Below are 12,261 nucleotides of genomic sequence, written 5' to 3'. Positions count from 1 at the left end.
AACATGAAAAACAATCAGAGTATACACATATGCTATCGAGCTTACTAGAGATTCTTCTCCCCCCCTTCCCCCCCCCCCCCCCAAAAAAAAACCCAAACAAACCAAAAAGACCCTCCATCACAGGCTTTGGCAGCTGAGCAGTCCTTCAAAACCCCACACGGATGTGTTCCTGTGGTTTCAAGTTCATAACACACTTTTGCCCAGAACAAGAGCCCAGTCTTATGGAGTCTCAGTAGACCAAAGTCGTCCTAACCCTTCCCTAAGGATTGGGGACCTCAGTTTACCAGGGGTCTTGTTTGTTTGCTGGATCAGAAAGAAGGTCCTGATGAGTCAGTTTAAACTTCAGGTTATTTAACCATAACTCCTTTCTTTGTCTGTTGGTCCCTGGAGAATCCAGTTTGAACCAGCATATGTAAGTCTTTCCAGGTGGTGGGAGCTCACAGAAGGAGTTACAAATTTGTCTAATCACCTCCTGCTGTTCTTAATTCCTGATTTCCCACCCCCCCCGCCATGGAATTGCATAAATCCCTGGCCCACAAGGATAGATATATGATTCATTTAATACAATGGACTCCAAAGATACTCAACTTAATTCAATAAGATCTAACTTAATTCAATAAGGTTTGCAGGAAATTGCCATAATTGTTAAAATGGCATTATCATGTTCATGCCTGGTAAGCTATATAGACTTTATTTTAAAGGAATATAGTGGTTCCTAATTTTTTAAAAAAAAAGTTTCCCAATCTGTGTTGCTGTTAGCAAGCAGCCTAGTGTTCTTACATTCTGCATCACAGATTCAAAGGTGCAAACAGTTAAAGATCAAGGATTGTACAAAAGTTATGCTCTCTGAAGCAGGATTCCCCATCCCGAAAGATTAGGTTGCATGATTGCACTAGTTACTTGATTAAAAGCTGAAGTGTTACAGGCTCCTTAGCAAAAATTTCCCCAGCTCAAATTATGACAAATGACTTGGGTCAACAATTAATCTTCCCCCATGAGATTTATTTTTTTCAGTTGGCCTTCTGCAGTCACCTCCCTGTGTGATTTAGCCTCTCTCAACCTATTGGCACCATGTTAATTCCACTGATGATCACCCCTAGCTAGTGAGCACACCACCCCTGCGGCAGAATTCATTGGAACTTCGTCTAGAGCTAGATTCTGCTGCCCTTATACTGACCAGTTTATGTGCTGCTGCTATCAGTGGGCCTGACTTGAGGAGTAAGGGACTACGCACTGTGAGGGAGGGTGACCAAGTAACCCTTAAAATTGATTTATTCCACCCTACGCTGGGGCCTAATCCAACTCCACTTGATGTCAGTGAGACTTAGATTGGGCCCTTAAGCAGCGTGGAGGCATTACTTGTGCAGGGATGACGATGCTGTTGCCTTGCCCCACCTCGTACAGGCAGTCATGCGCCTCCTTATTCTGTCGGCGGCTTGTTGCAATAATGGACCACAATAAAGCCAGCACTTGTTCCCAATGCCACAAATGAATTTTTGCCCACTACTTATTGTTACCAGTAACTTCAAGGAAAGAGCAGATATTGCATTTCAATGTCCAGTGGTGGTGTAACCCACACACCTCCTAGCTGTGTTGTTCTGTCCCATCTAGAGAGAGAGAGGTCCTTGTGGCACCTTAGAGACTAACAAATTGATTTGGGCATAAGCTTTCGTGGGCTAAAACCCACTTCATCAGATGCATGGAGTGGAAAATACAGTAGAGAGGTATAAATACACAGCATATGAAAAGATGGGAGTTGCCTTACCAAGTGGGGGGGTCAGTGCTAAGGAGCCAATTCAATTAAGGTGGAAGTGGGCTATTCTCAACAGTTGACAAAAAGGGAGGAAAAATCACTTTTGTAGAGCTAATGAATTCAGTGTAATCAAGGTGGCCCATTTCAAACAGTTGACAAGAAGGTGTGAGTATCAGCAGGGGGAAAATTTAGTTTTTGTAGTGACCCATCCACTCCCAGTCTTTATTCAGGCCTAATTTGATGGTGTCCAGTTTGCAAATTAATTCCAGTTCTGCAGTTTCTCATTGGAGTCTGTTTTTGAAGCTTTTGGTTGAAGAATTGCTACTTTTAAGTCTGTTGTTGAGTGTCCAGGGAGATTGAAGTGTTCTCAGGCTGGTTTTTGAATGTTATAATTTTTTATGTCAGATTTGTGTCCATTTATTCTTTTGCATAGAGACTGTCAGAGAGAGATTAATGAGTTTGTTCTACAGCCTTAGCTAACAGTCAGTTACTAAGGATTGGGGAAAATTGAAGAAAGTTCATGTATGGGGGCAGCTGGATGCTTTCTCTGGGTCTCTCGCCCCTTTCAGCTGATACCCTGCAGGGCAGGGTCACTTCCTCTCTCACAGGCATCTTGTTTCTGTGGTAAAGAAGCAATCAGAGCTCCCCTCTTTTGGGACATGTGGGGGCTGCTGCTTTAGTTCCCTCCCTCCAACCTCCTCTCTGCTTAAGGGAGGGTCACCTGGCAATGGAGAAGCAATGCTTCAGGGATGCAATCTTTGGCCCTGGTTGGGCCCCCGGTAAATTCCACAGTCCACTTTCTCCCCCTCTCTGGTAAAGGGATTGTAGGATTACATATGCATTTACACTGAGCCATGTTGAAATTCAGAATGTTAGCTTGGGCTTGTTTTACCAAGTGATCCAGCTGACAGTATCAGTAATCTGCCCTCTTCATCATTTACTACACCCTCAACTTTTGTCATCTTCAAACTTCATCAGAGATGTTACGTTTTCTTTCAGGTCATTGATAAAAATGTTAAATAGTGTAGGGCCAAGAACCGATCCCTCCAGGACTCTACCCACTCTATGATGGTTCACCATTTACAATTACATTTTAAGACCTATCAGCCAGTTTTTAATCCATTTAATGTGTACCATTCTAGTTTTGTAATCAAAATTTCATGCAGTATCAAGTCAAGCACCTCAGAGATGTCTACGTATATTGTATAAACACTATTACTTTTATCAACCAGTAATTGTAACTTCATCAAAAACGGATCCTGACAGACTAACTTGAAATTATTTGCCATAAATCCATGTTGATTGATATTAATTATATAACCCTCCTTTTATCCTTTATTAACCAGTCCTGTATCAGTCACTTCATTATCTTGCTCAAAATCATGTCAGACTGACAGGCCTATAATTACCCAGGTCATCCTATTTACTCTTCTTAAATATTAGCGCAACATTATCTATCTTTCACTCATCTTGAACTTCTCCAGTGTTCCAAGACTTACTGAAAATCAACAATAATGGTTAAGTGAGCTCCTCGGCCAGCTCTTTTAAAACTCTTAGAATCAAGTTATCTGGACCTGCTGATTTAAAAATGTCTAACTTTAGTAACTGCTGTTTACCATCCTCCTGAGATACTAGTGGAATAGAAAGTGTGTTATATGTGCCTACATCATCACAATCTTTTCCTCAAATACAAAACAAATATTTATTGAGGAATGTATGAGAATATTGAGTACTATTGGAAATCTATTGAAATCTGGGTTCAAATCTACTGAGACTAATTTTCCTGGTTAAATGCTGAATATGAGACTCACTAATATGCTTGCAAATACACATGCTGGCTCTGCAGCTAGAGCCATACAGATTGTTGTAAATCTGCAGATGTCTCAGTCTCCATAACAGTGTGAAGTATAGTGCCCATCACCATGGTATTAAGGTGCTTAGAACATTTTACTGATCTTAGCACAAATACTACATCTCCAAATGTCATCCTACAAGTGCTGCTTTTTGTCTGTCTCATTATTCTACTGTTTAAAAAATTTGTCATCCAACTGGGGAACAAACCCAATACCCCATGACTTAAGTGACCAATCACATAACCAAGTAGCTTCCAGCAGGCTCCAGAGTGGTTGGTTGAGCTGGATCAAGAACAGAAGGACTGAGTTTGCCCCACATATCAACAATGAAGATTTTGATCAGCTCTAAGTCTTAGGTTGTCAGCATCCCAACCACCTCACAAATTCAGTATCTTTCAGCATGGTTTGTAGTGCTGGGCCATCTTCTCCTGTGTTTGAAGAGTGCCTAGCAGAAAGGGGGCCTGGCCCATGACTGGGACTCCTAGGTGTTATGGTAATACAAATAATAATAACTTCAAGGACTGGCATTAAATGGGGCACTGGTGCTCAGTATTGAGGTGCCTTAGCCAGATTATTTAGTGCCTGCCTGTTGTCTGATTCCTGATGGTGGTGCTAGTCCCTTGTGTTTGCAGGCACCAAATTCAAAGAAAATTAAAAGATGGGAAAACAAAAGTCTGCTTTGCATCGAGCATTGACTTTAAACTCACATAAACCTAACATTCAGAGTGAGAGCGTTTCCCTCACCTATGTGCCACCGTGCCACCGTTGCAGGGGTCGGGAGGACATTAGTTGTACTAAATGTGATACAATATTGAGAAACAGATGAAGGGAATAGCTGTAGCCCTTGAGTTTCTTTAGCAGAGGAAGTAGTTTTCTCCCTGGTTTGTTATTTTTCAGGGTTTCGCCGTCTTAACCAAACAGCGACATTTTACTTTAATGCTCCAAATGTGGAGATTTGTTTTAGAATTCACAGCCAGCTGGGTTTCAAAGCAAGTCTAATGTGGTGTTTAAATGTCAGTAGAAAATTCCTGGCAACGAACCTGCTGGCTCTGTATTGGTTGTAGCCCTTGGAGAAAAACCTCAAAGGGTTGGGCCACCAGACACCCTGGAAGGTGAAAGGTCCATACTTCATCATCTAGTCAGGAGAGGGCACTGTGTGATCCTGAGCAATCAGGAAAAGGAAACGCCATCCTGTCAGTGCTGAGCTGAAGAGCTAGAAACGGCAGGCAGCAGCCTAGTCCAACCTGCCTATGTTGTGCCTTCCAAAAGCCTGAGGTCTAGTTTGCATAAATCTTACTGCTAATTTGCATACAGGTGCAAAGATCACAGCCTGCCTAAGTACAGCTGATTTTATTTTCATGTCTTTAAGGGTATACGACAGCCAACCCCCATGCAGAGCAGGGCCGTGTGTGTTGGATTACACCTATCCCGTCTCACGGCTGCTAGCAGCGTGCTCTGGGCAACATGAGGCTTCCCAGGCTCTAGCCCTGGCTGGGTCCCCATTAACTCTCATGCATTTGAGTAATAGGATTGCTGGAGTAGGGCAGCCAGAAATAAAAGGCACAATTGCTTTAAATTACAACCCAAAGCTCAAGCCAACAGTTCCTAGCACAGCCTCAGGGACAGTTCAGTTGGATGGTATAAAGGTAAGAGTCTCTGTGGAACCTGTCCAACCTGCCGGCTGCTGTTCTGTAGCTCTCCACTGCAAGCAACTACTGGCCTCTGCCGGTGAATCTCTGTCCAACTCTCAGAATGCAAGTGCCAGCTCCCAGGCTGCTTGCTCCCTGGCCTTCCCTCCCAGCTGCTCCAGCCCTCATGCAGCCTCTGGCTCCTTCCTGAGCCATCTCCTCTCTGACTTCAGGCTATTACTTCCCCTTCTGTAGTGGAGGGATTATGGAGCCTTCTACTGGGTTACACAGTGATGAGCCAGTAGGTGCATTCAGTATTCACCTCCATGGGAATCTTGAGGAGCTGCTTCCCCTGGCAGGGCGGGCTTGGCCTCTCTCTTCCTCAAGTTCCCCATCTTTGTCCTACTAAACTCCCCCATATTTGTCTCTCCCCTTGTTTATCGCTTTCTCTGACTATGAGGTCTCATTTCTACATCCCCCCCACCCCCCATGACAGCCCTCTGCTCCTCCAGTAGCTCTCAGTCCCCTCTGGGCCTCTCTCCCCTTCAGGGACAGCTTACAGGTCTGATTATCCTTCTCTAGCTCTCTTCCCCCGCCTGCTCATTGGCCCTCCTCCAGATTTCTGCCTTCTTCTTAAAACCCAGCCAGTCCCCAATCTAGCTCACGACTCATCTTGTTGCTGGCACCTGCAGGCTAGGCGTCGTTTGACTCCTATATGTAGGAGGACAGCTCCAGTCAGGCCAATTGGGCTGTGCATGGAGGGGGAGAGGGCAAATTTCACACCTGCCTGAGGCTTGCCGTTTGGCAGTCGGTGATGCCAGCCCCATCTACTCCCCCAAATTACATCCAGGGAGAGGTAGGATGGTCTAGTGCTAGCCTGGAACTTGGGAAACCTGAGTTTAGTTCCCTGCTTTCCGCAAACTTTCTTTTGCCTTTGGACAAGCCCTATGAGGGGGTAGGATTGACCTAGGAGGGAAGGCCTTAAAAGAGAGAGGCTAAGTGACGCAGGGGAGCTAGTGAACAGGGGATTACAAACGGGAGTTTGAGGGAGAGAGATGTAATATAATCGCTATGGTTAGGAAGGGCCTCATCGCCAGTGCCAACGCTGCTCCTGGCTCCTCCACCTGAGCCTATATCCAGACAGACAACCTAACCCTGGATGCCTCTACCCTGATCCTGGTGTGGATTTGCAGAGACTGTGGCCTGCATATCCCACTCACAGAAAGCTAGACTGGGGGGACCATCCAGTGTGAGAGGTGCCTGCTGGTGGAATCTCTCAGGAAGCAGGTGGGAGAGCTACAGCAGGAGGTGGCTAGGCTGATGAGCATCCGTGCCCTCGTGGAATTCCTTGAGAGTATTCACATGGAGACACCCAAGGCTGAGGAGGTTATCCAGCTACAGAGGACTGCTGTCACACCACCAGGGGAGGAGGATATGGCTCTACCACAGGGAGGACACTGGCAGCTGGTTACTTCTGGCAGCAGGCAGTGCTCCACCCCTACTCCCAACCCACCCACCATGGTGATGGAAAACCATTATGCTGCCCTGGCAATGAGTCATGAGGAATCACCCCCAAAGTGGGAGGAGGAGAAGCCATGTACCCCCAAGGTTGGAAGGATCATAGCCCCACTCCCAAGAGGAAACGTAGGGTAGTAGTGATCGGTGACTCTCTTCTGAGGGGGACAGAGGCACCCATCTGTCACTGACATGGCATCCCGGGAGCTAAGCTGCCTGCCAGGGGCCCATATCTGAGACATTACGGAGGGATTGTTGAGGATCATCCAGCCCTCTGACTACTACCCCATGCTACTCATCCATGTGGGCACTAATGATACTGCGAGGTATGACCCTCAGCAGATCAGGAGTGACTATAGGGCTCTGGGAGTAAGGATGAAGGAGTTTGGAGCTCAGGAGGTGTTCTCTTCGATCCTTCCAGTCTAGGGACCCAGGCAGAGACAGATTCATCCTGGAGGTGAATGCCTGGCTCTGAGGATGGTGTCGCCAGGAGGGCTTTGGCTTCCTTGACCATGGGGTGCTGTTCCAGGAAGAAGGACTGCTAAGCAGAAATGGGGTCCACCTAACGAGGAAGGGGAAGAACATATTTGGATACAGACTGGCTAACCTAGTGAGGAGGGTTTTATACTAGGTTTGAAGGGGGCAGGTGACCAAAGCCTGTTGGTAAGTCAAAAACATGGAGACCTGTGAGAAGGGTCTGAATTTGGGGGCAGCATGGGCTGTGATAGCAGGGATAAGGGAGAGACAAGACAGAACTTGGGGGAGGAAAATCAAATCAGTATCTTAGATGTCTGTATACTACTGCAAGAAGTATGGGGAATAAGCAGGAAGAACCTGAAATGCTAGTAAATAAACACAATTATGACATAGTTGGCATCACAGAGACTTGGTGGGATAATATGCATGACAGGAACATTGGTATAGAAGTGTACAGTTTGTTCAGGAAGGATAGGCAGGGGAAAAAGGGAGGAGGTGTTGCCTTATATATTAAAAATGTATATACACTTTGAGTGAGGTTGAGATGGAGGTAGGAGACAGACTTGTTAAAAGTCTCTGGGTAAGGATAAAAGGGATAAAAAACAGGGTGATGTCATGGTAGGGGTCTGCAACAGACCACCTAACCAGGAAGAAGAGGTGAATGAGACTTTTTTTAAACAACTAACAAAATCATCCAAAGCACAAGACTTGGTGGTGATGGCAGAGTTCAACTACTCAGACGTTTGTTGGGAAAATAACACAGCAGGGCACAGATTATCCAAGTTCTTGGAATGTATTGGAGACAATATTTTACTTCAGAAGGTGGAAAAAGCTACTAGGGGAGAGGCTGTTCTAGATTTGATTTTGACAAATAGGCAGGAACTGGTTGAGAATTTGAAAGTGGAAGGCAGCTTGGGTGAAAGTGATCATGAAATGGTAGAATCTGGGAGGGGTTGCCAGTGCTTTGGAGGATAGGATTAAAATTCAAAATGATCTGGACAAACTGGAGAAATAGTCTGAAGTAAATAGGATGAAATTCAATAAGGACAAATGCAAAGTACTCCACTTAGGAAGGAACAATCAGTTGCACACATATAAAATGGGAAATGACTGCCTAGGAAGGAGTACTGTGGAAAGGGATCTGGGGGTCAGAGTGGACCACAAGCTAAATATGAGTCGTCAGTGTAACACTGTTGCGAAAAAAAAGTGAACATCATTCTGGGTTGTATTAGCAGGAGTGCTGTGAGCAAGACATGAGAATTAATTCTTCCGCTCTACTCCATGCTGATTAGGCCTCAACTGGAGTATTGTGTCCAGTTCTGGGTGCCACATTTCAGGAAAGATGTGGACAAATTGGATAAAGTCCAGAGAAGAACAATAAAAATAATTAAAGGTCTAGAAAACATGACCTATGAGGGAAGATTGAAAAAATTGGGTTTGTTTATTCTGGGAAAGAGAAGACTGAGAGGGGACATAACAGTTTTCAAGTACATAAAAGGTTGTTACAAAGAGGAGGGAGAAAAATTGTTCTTCTTAGCCTCTGAGGATAGGCCAAGAAGCAATGGGCTTAAATTGCAGCAAGGGAATGTGACGGGTGCCACCTGGAACTGGGATACCACTGAGCCCACCTGACTCACCAGCCTGGGCTCCCTTTTCACTGAACTGTACAGCCCCCTCCAGCACACATACAGGCAGGGGCACACCCAGCTGCAGCTACACATGGATGCTGAGATCAGCTCTGCATGGGAAGGCTCAGCTAAGGCACCTCACAGTTCCTAAGGCATGCACCCCCTTATACCGTCTTGTGCTGCACAGGGAACTGTACAGTGTAAGCTCATGAAATTCACCCCCTCCCTCAATGTAGAGAAAGCTATGCAACAGCTTTCTGCCCCCAGTTATGATTTCCACACACTAGTTTTAGATAAAGGAAAAACCAAAAGATAGATTTTAAGTGATTCTAAGGGATAGCAAACAGATCAAAGCAGAGTACCTAGCAAATAAACGAAAATGCAATCGAAGCTTAAAATACTAAAGAGATTGGATATGAGTAGCAAATTTTCACCCTAAATGTTGTTTTAGGCAGTTTGCCGAGATTCTTGAGGGCAAGCTGCACTTGCTTGCAGCTTAAAACGTCAGGTATTCCTTTCACAGGCTAGAAATCCCTTTAGCCTGGCTTCAGCCCTTCTCCCTCTTGTTTCTCAGGTGTTTCCAAGAGTCTTCTTTGGGTGGGGAATCAGTGAAGAACCATGATGACGTCCCTCCCCTGCCTTAAATAGCTTTTGCGTATGGCGGGAACCCTTTGTCTCCAACTTTAGTTCCCCTCCCTTTCAGTGGAAAAACACTAGTATTCTATGATGGAGTCCAGTACCAGGTGACTTGGTCACATACCTGTGAAGGGCCATAACAGCCATGAGTGAGAGGCTGTTTGTAGCATCCTCAGGAAGGCTCCCAGTGGGAGATAAGCATCTTCTAAGACCTATTGTTCTCACTAACGGCCCTTCCCAGCCAGCCGTCTAGACTGACTACATTCTGCCTAGTGGGCATTCCCCAGGTATAAACACATTTGTACTTCAGATATATAGTCAATATTCCTAACTTCAGATAGAAAAATGATACCTGCATACAAGCAGGATAATCATATTCTGTAAATCATAACCTTTTCAATGATATCTCACATGACTTCTCTTGAATAAAGTACATCATAGTTATGCCATAATCATATCACAATAATATCTCTATGAAGAATATGGGACGTAGTGTCACAGGGAGGTTTAGGTTGGACATTAGAAAAAACTTCCTAACTGTCAGAGTGGTTAAGCACTGGAATAAATTGCCTAGGGATGCTGTGGAATCTCCATCATTGGAGGTTTTTAAGAGCAGGTTGGACAACACCTGTCAGGGACGGTCTAGATAATATTTAGTTCTGCCTTGCATGCAGGGGACTGGACTAGATGACCTCTCGAGGTCCTGTCCAGTCCTATGATTCTGTGATTGATTCTATGTTGAACTGTAACTGTTTAAGCCTCTATACCCAAAGTATTTGCAACCTGTCCCTTCCCTGCCAGTCCTAGTAAAATGCCCTTTCACTTAGCCATGGGTCTGAGTGTTTATTGGGACCCTCCAGGACTCGCATGTACAAGGCCTACCTGCTAAAGCACCTATGCTAGTTTGCTTGCCTCTGAATTGCAGTACACCTGGCACCCTAGGGGTCTGGTGTATTCCAGCACTGAGCAGACCCAATAATTACAATCCAACTAGGTGCCCAACTGCATCTTTAGGTGCCTAAATACCTTTAAAAATCTGGCACTCAGTCTCTCTGTGCCTCAGTTCCCCATCTGTAAAACGGGGATAATAGCACTGCCCTGCCTCACAGCGGTGGTGTGCAGGTAAATACATTAAAGAGTGTGAGGCACTCCGATACTAATGTAATAGGGTCCTGAATGAGGCAGAAATTATGGTATGTGGTCAGGTGACTAAAGACTGTGTCATAATACATACCCACAAGGGGGGCAAATTAAGGTGACAGAGGCTGCCCGATTGTTGGCATTTCTTGGCTTGAGCTTTACTCTTTTCAGACTCAACATTTGTTTTTTGGTGCTGCTTTAATTCTACATCTCTCTGTATCGCACAGCATCTTGCACACACATTGCTGTTTTTTTCACTGCAACCAGCATCTACTCTGACTCCGGACAGGAGGCTTAACGTCCAGCCGTTGTCAGTTCGGGATCAGACATTTACAGTACGAGGTGGAGCTGAATCACAACTGTGTCAAAAACACCACTGTGGCAAAGCAGCTCCGTGTTATTCCTCGATGCTGACGGTTCATGCCAGGTTCATGCTTCGCTCCCTGCAACTACTGGTGATTGTTTGAAATTACGTATAGTTCTGTATAGTGGGGCCTGCAGGTTGCAGTAGGGGATCAGAGCCCCAAGGAGCTACGTGCTATACAAACGGTCCTGAAATGTGCATGTAAAATGGAATCATGAATGGTCATGTGCAGGTGAAGGAATTGAAAGGAACTTTCCACTCTGTGAGAAAATGAATATTGAAAGGGGTGGGTTGGAAAGGTGATAAACTTTCATCCTTCTGGGCATAAGACCGCCTCTGATATAGGGGATTGGACAAAAACCTCCTCCGTGGGCATAATTTATAGCAGGCTATCTATTTTAGGGTTTTGTACTGTGACTCATCACTACAGTACCTGGGGCCTTCTGTGTAAAATTTATAGCAGTAGCAAAGTCTCCATTGGACTTCAGGGAGCATCTGGCTCTTCTTCCTTTTCAGGGTGACATGTAGGAAGATAATTGTCCACTTCTGGATTTCTTGCGCCTTTCTCTGAAGCGTCTGGTACTTGCCATTGTCAGAGCCAGCACAGTAGGCTGGACAGCCCGCTGGGCTGATCTGGTACAGTGGTTTTCCTATGTTCCCTGGTCATTCATATGTCTGAGGCTGAATCTCTGTATTCATGTGTCCAATATTCAGTCAAGAGCAGATTACACCATAAAACACTAACATCTTGGCATAGTAATGTACATAGAATCATAGAATCATAGAATATCAGGGTTGGAAGGGACCCCAGAAGGTCCAACCCCCTAGTCCAACCCCCTGCTCGAAGCAGGACCAAGTCCCAGTTAAATCATCCCAGCCAGGGCTTTGTCAAGCCTGACCTTAAAAACCTCTAAGGAAGGAGATTCTACCACCTCCCTAGGCAACGCATTCCAGTGTTTCACCACCCTCTTAGTGAAAAAGTTTTTCCTAATATCCAATCTAAACCTCCCCCATTGCAACTTGAGACCATTACTCCTCGTTCTGTCATCTGCTACCATTGAGAACAGTCTAGAGCCATCCTCTCTGGAACCCCCTTTCAGGTAGTTGAAAGCAGCTATCAAATCCCCCCTCATTCTTCTCTTCTGCAGACTAAACAATCCCAGCTCCCTCAGCCTCTCCTCATAAGTCATGTGCTCTAGACCCCTAATCATTTTTGTTGCCCTTCGCTGGACTCTCTCCAATTTATCCACATCCTTCTTGTAGTGTG

Source organism: Chelonia mydas, chromosome 1 (genome assembly GCF_015237465.2).
Source record: "Chelonia mydas isolate rCheMyd1 chromosome 1, rCheMyd1.pri.v2, whole genome shotgun sequence".
Taxonomy (NCBI): Eukaryota; Metazoa; Chordata; order Testudines; family Cheloniidae; genus Chelonia; species Chelonia mydas.
The sequence above is the reverse complement of the archived record's forward strand: the minus strand, read 5'-3'. Positions refer to the sequence as shown.